Below are 6154 nucleotides of genomic sequence, written 5' to 3'. Positions count from 1 at the left end.
CCTTCTTCACTCAGTCGTGGTTTGATTTTTGGATCCGTGGGGAAGGAGATATATGTCCAAATCTTCAGTCAAACCATGTGGAACCATTGAGAGAGAAAGCAGTACAGAGTGGTTTCATTTGTTAATGAAAATATTCTTGACATTTTCTAATGGTTAAGGTGCTAAAAAATGTTAACAAAAATAATTTTAAAATCTGAGAAAATTAAGTGTAATGATTTTTTTTTTAAGAAAATCATTTTTTATATGTTCTATTTTTTAAATTACAATCAAAACATAGAAAATAAATTTTAAATATAAATTTATTTTTTTTATACGATGAAATTAGTTTGAAAGAAAACCCACATGTTTTGAGAGTGAACAAATTATATGGGATTAATTTTTAAATTAATTAATTTTTTTTTCTTGACAAGTGTTAAATTAAGACAAAAAAATCTTCTTTATATGATAACATCAATAAAAATGATAAAAAAAAAACATATTATTGAAGCTAAAGGTATATTTTATTACTTAAATTAAATTAAATATATTTATATTACAAATTAAAATTTATATATCGTACTATTATATATTCCTAAATTTAGGTGTGATTTATATTACTTGCTCATAAATTTAAAATTAATAAAAAAAAAGTGATCATTTTTTATTTATAGTCAGTTAATTTTATTTTTCTTAAATAAATTAAAATTAAATAATTTCATATGAAATAAACCATAAAATTAGTGATATTATTAATTAGTTACTTAATTTTAAAAAATATATTAAAATATTTATAAAATATTAAAAAAATTTATTAATAGATTGTTTATTAATTTTAAACATTAACTATTTTACTATTTAATTTTTATAATATAAAAAAATTATTAATTAATTCTCAAATTTATAAAAATTTAAATTAATTAATTCCTTCAATCGAAAATGTTTTAATTTTTTCTATGCGTTCAACAATAAAAATTAATAAAAATATTAATTAATAAAATTTTTAAAAATAAAAATATTTTAATATATTTTTAAAATTTAAATATTAATCGATCATAAAATCTAAATAATATTTATTTTTCAAAAGACAATCAAACAAAAATCCGAGAATATATTGAAAGCGAAGAAGACCCCAACTGAAAAGAGAGCTGAAATTTAGACGAAAAGGATATCAGGAAAAAGATGGAGACAAAGGTTAAATTCTAACCCCTTTATTTATAGCCTTACAAATATGCAATCAAACATTGCATTTCTTTGCCACTTTACATTATAACAAAGGCATTAAATTAGATCATCATTTCATTAAAAGAGTTGACCATACAGTTGAAATCAACATTTTGAAGTAATATTCCCAATAAATTAAATTATAAATATTACACTCACAGATTTAATTTGATATTGATAAATATATTTAAATAAATTTAAAAAATTTTAAGTTTTACCCCTAAATTCTCATTCTCATTTCAAAAACACAGAAAAATAAAACTGCAGAATTTATTTTACATTTCTGACTGAAATCCTATTATTTATGTGTACGATTCTCTCATGCTGAAGCAACGCTTTACTCTATTAACCTAACATTATTTATAGCAATGCAATTAAATATTAAATTCCATTTCAAAAAAAAAAAAAAAAAAAAAAAAAAAAAAAGAGTTTTCCTGAAGAGAAGGGGATGGAAATGAGAATAAAAACAAAAGAAGGTCACTATACCAGATATTTTAGTGGAAGCAAGAGGGTAAGCGTGGAATTAGAGTCACCTGAAAAGAGCCAAAATATCACAACACCCTTCAAATTTAGGAGATCCAGAGAGAAAAAGACACTTAACTCTAGGACACTTGTCCGTATTAACTGTTTTAGCAGTTAATACATAGTTAATAAAAATTAAATATAAATCTACTGGATAAGCACTATCCTACTACTATTCATAATATCTTTTTTTTTTTTTTTTTGCTTTTTTTATATAATAAATTTATAATCATTACCGGCCATTTTCTGATTTATATTACATATGAGGTAGATAATGGGGCAAACGTGAACTGCCATTTCCATCCATAATTAGATTCCTAACACCTTGACCAATATGGAAAGAAAAAACAAATAATGAAAAGAAAAATCTGCGACACTCAGAGATTGCAAGGTTGCATGAACAGGGAACCAAATATCTAAATTAAATAAAAACCTAATAATAATGTTTGTCCTCGTCTCATTATGGTCCTCTCGAAAGGAAGCATATCATTATTTTAAGATTTTTCTTCTGCTTTTCCTTCTTCCATCAAGAAGAAGACGACGAAGAAGAAGAAGAAGAAAAGAAACTGCAGGATCAGCTGGGAGAACTACAAAACAAAACCAACATGAAATTCAAGAATAAACAAACCTAAAAACTCGAATAACATTGCGTACCCAGATCAAAAAATCACCTTTTGAAAGAGCCTTTAATGGCAGAAACCAGCAAGCAAGCGGGAGATGCAGAGCAAGAAGAACCTATTGAACTCAGGATGGATAGCGCTACAGAAGGATCAAAACCCAGGAATCTAGAGACATGATCGATTACAAAAACATCCATGGCGCTATCCCTCCTGAGCTTAACAGATTCTTCCATACTTTTCTTCACGAACCAGAGCTTCAAAGTTAGTGAAAATGGTGGGTTAAAGTAGAGAAGAAAGCAGCCATATTTATAGAAAACTGAGAAGGAGAACGTGGGCTAGGGGGGTATGAAGACAAATGGCACTTCCTCCTGGAGAGGTGAGAAACTTGACTCGACACCCTTCTCCTTTGACAAATGACACTGCGTTCAAGTTTATACGTTTAAATTAATCTTCTACGGTGGATGGACGGATTTTAATTATTTATTTTTGTTAATTATTTTATATGCTGTTTAATCAATGCCTCTGCCGACTACGATACAGTGTAGAATACGTATGCATGAATGTATTTGAATACATTGTTTGTTTTGGTTGTTTGGTGAAAAGTACTGCGTTTTTTTCTTTCCTTCATCATTACTTCTCCTTTTTAGTTAATCTTCTTTTTAATCATGACGATCGTACATGGAATTAATATAGTGTCAAACACTCAAATTTCAGCAGCTTAGACTCGAGAAAAATAAAAAAAAATTTAAATGTATCACTAGAATATGAATTTCGTTATCGGAAGCAACTCAAGTATTGGCCAAAGTTATAGAAATACAAACATGCCTTAAGCTTTATTAACAAAAAATAACCTAATTAAGTCTACTGATAACCTTAGAGCTAACAAGGAGGAGAGGAGGTAGCAGCGCCACATCAGTTCCAAGCCCTTTACCCCCCCTTCCAGTAATCAACACCAGCACAAGAAGGCCCCTCAACCTAGAAGCACCATCTCCAAAACTCATCGAAAAAGTCGCATCCAGATCTCATACAGCTGCTGTACCTTCACAAGGTCAAGCAGTCAAAACATAGTGACCGACCGTAAAACTCCAGAGATAAATCTGTTAATAAGAGATAAATCTATTAATACGTTAAGTATTCGCTGAATTAAATAAATTAAAATTTAATTGAAATATTTTATTTTATATTATTATTATTATCATTAAAAGATTTAAATTTTTTAATTTTTTTTCAATTTAAATCAATATTGTTCATCCCTACCTTTCAATATGTCAAAAACAGATGTGACATTTTTTCGAGGTGACCCAAAACAATAGACATGGCAATACCAAAACCTTAACAACCACAACCTGCATACAATCTCGGGAGAACTAAGAGCTGACAGAAGGAAAACACAACCCTCCCCCAAGAGAAAGGACTACCTCTTTATAGAAGGAGACAAAACTAACAACTAATTAAAAAGAAAGAAAAAAAAAAAAAGAAAAAGAAGAACGTTTGTTTCAAAAATATTTATATTTAAAAAATATTTTCAACAAAATAATTTATTTTTTATAATTTATATATAAATATATTAATAAAAATTTTAAGACAAAAAATGAATTTTAAAAGAAAGTCATTTTCTATAAAATTATTTTTTTATTAAAAAATATTTTTTGTTAATTAAATTTTTTAAATATTAAAAAATATTTAAAAAAATTCAAATTTTTTTGAAACAAAGAGAGTGTAAGACTAATTGAAAGTGGAAGGATCATAGCGGGATGGCCAGGCCTACCCGACTGCTACAATCCAAATATTGTTTTCTTTCTTGAAGAGGAGCGGGAGAAACTCCCACACCCAAAAAGAGAGGTGAAATGACTATATTTCCTATTATAGTAAAAAAAAAAATCAATATCTTATACAACTATGTGTCACCAATGAATTATTTATTCTTGACTTATAAAAATCTATATATTTTATATTGGGAGATTTTAAGATTATCAATATAATTTTTTTTTATTTCAATAAAAATGTGTTTGTTTTATTTTATTTTTCAAATTTTTATTATATTTTTTGAGATATTAAATTATAAATCTGATATTATTTTGTTTGTATTGAGTCAGTTTATTAAAAAATAAATATTTATAATGTTTATTTATTTTATTTATAAAAAATTAAAATTTTGATCTTATTTAAAAGATAATAATGCTGAATTAATCATGCACACACACGTTAGTAAATGCCCATTATTTTAGCGTAGTGATAGCCAAAGTCTCTTCTTTCGGACTCCAGGGGAGCAGAGTCATCTTCGGTTCTCTTCAGGCTTCAGCTTCTTGCAACTTCAAGCCTCATGTCTTTTTTTTTTTTCCAAAGGACAAGCCTCATGTCATGAAAGGAAATGTCGTAAGCTTTTAGAAATCAATTCAAAATATACGTTCCATTCATTTCATCAAATTTTAGTTTTTTTTTTTATAAAAAATATAGTTTAAAAATAGAATTAAGACACCCTTTCAATTCTAATCAACAAATAGTATAAATTTTGTACAGTATTTGTAGATCGATTTTAAATTAAAAGTCAAAATTTCTTTGAGCATGAAATTATTGGAATGAATTCTAACTTATGTTCCATTGTAAGAAATAATTTATATTTAAAAAATATTTTTTTATATATATGGTATCAATAAAATTTTAAAATGAAAAAAAATTATCTCAAGAGAAACTCATTTTTTTAAAAAATTACTTAATTTTTGTATTTATTAAAAAAAAATTCTGTTAACTAATTTTTAAAAATATCTTAAATATTAAAAATTATGAAAAATATTTTCTGCAATATTTTGTGAAACAAATGAAGTCTTAGAGTTCATTAGTTTGCAGAAAATAATTTGCTTATGAAACTTTTTTAAAAAAATAACTTATTTTTATTATAATTTAAAAAATAAAAATATTAATAAATTTATAAATAAGTGCTATAAGATTCATAAATTTCAAAAAATAACTTTTTCTAAAAAATGAATTATTTTTCTTAACATGACGATACATCACTTTTTATTAGAAAAATATTTTTTATTTGATGAAATACAAGAATCGCTCAAATTAAAATATGAGTTGTTACCATAAAATAGGGTAACGTGACAAGAGTCTAATAAATTGATACGGTGTCACACCCATAAAAAGGAAGACCCAAACATCATAGCACCTGATTCTTCATCAAAACTCGTCGTCTCCTGAATAGGTCGAGTCTTCACCTAAAATTACCGATAACAGTTTACTAACTTGAGCGTCGGAATGGCTGCCATAAACACCAACCACCTCACGTTATCTTTCTTGCAAAGTGACCAATCGCGACATAGCTTTGTTTTAGCCACATCATTTGGTTCCATTATCAAGAAATCCATTGAATTCTCTCTGTTCATTTGGATTAAAGCCGATCTCTTATCCCCTTTCTCTTAAAAAGAAATCTTTCTTTTCTCTCTCTCGAAATGGCCGACAGTTCACGAGTTACTGCTAAGGTTGCTATCAATAAGGGCGTTATCATTTCTTCCACTCTTAGCAGTGGATGAAACATATCCTCTATAGTCAATGAAGTAGATCTCAACAATCTGATAATGAGCAAATACTCCAATACATCAAAATGTTGTAGACTACTCTCGAGTAATACAAAACTCGGGGGGAGAGTTCCTAGGGGAAAGGAGGAAGCCTCCATTGATACCCTAAGGACTCGGACAGAGGCGACCTAGACGCCATCCAAAGGGAAGGTCAAGTTTAAGAAAGAAGAGTCATCAGACGATGCTTCAAAGGACGTCGACTGGAAGCTGGTACGGGCTGTTCAAAGATACTAG

At 27.6% G+C, this 6154-nt stretch overlaps 1 long non-coding RNA gene across 1 annotated transcript; it reads right to left on the bottom strand.

Annotated features, from left to right (window-relative positions):
• Positions 1–1895: 1895 nt before the first annotated feature.
• On the bottom strand, positions 1896–2736 carry LOC110621658. The gene is made up of 2 exons (XR_002489003.2): positions 2394–2736; positions 1896–2309 (listed from the first exon to the last, which is right to left on the bottom strand). It is a non-coding gene; the product is annotated as an uncharacterized LOC110621658 (long non-coding RNA).
• Positions 2737–6154: the final 3418 nt, after the last annotated feature.

This window comes from Manihot esculenta, chromosome 8 (assembly GCF_001659605.2).
Source record: "Manihot esculenta cultivar AM560-2 chromosome 8, M.esculenta_v8, whole genome shotgun sequence".
In the NCBI taxonomy this organism is placed as follows: Eukaryota; Viridiplantae; Streptophyta; class Magnoliopsida; order Malpighiales; family Euphorbiaceae; genus Manihot; species Manihot esculenta.
This window is presented reverse-complemented; position numbering and strand designations above follow the sequence as displayed.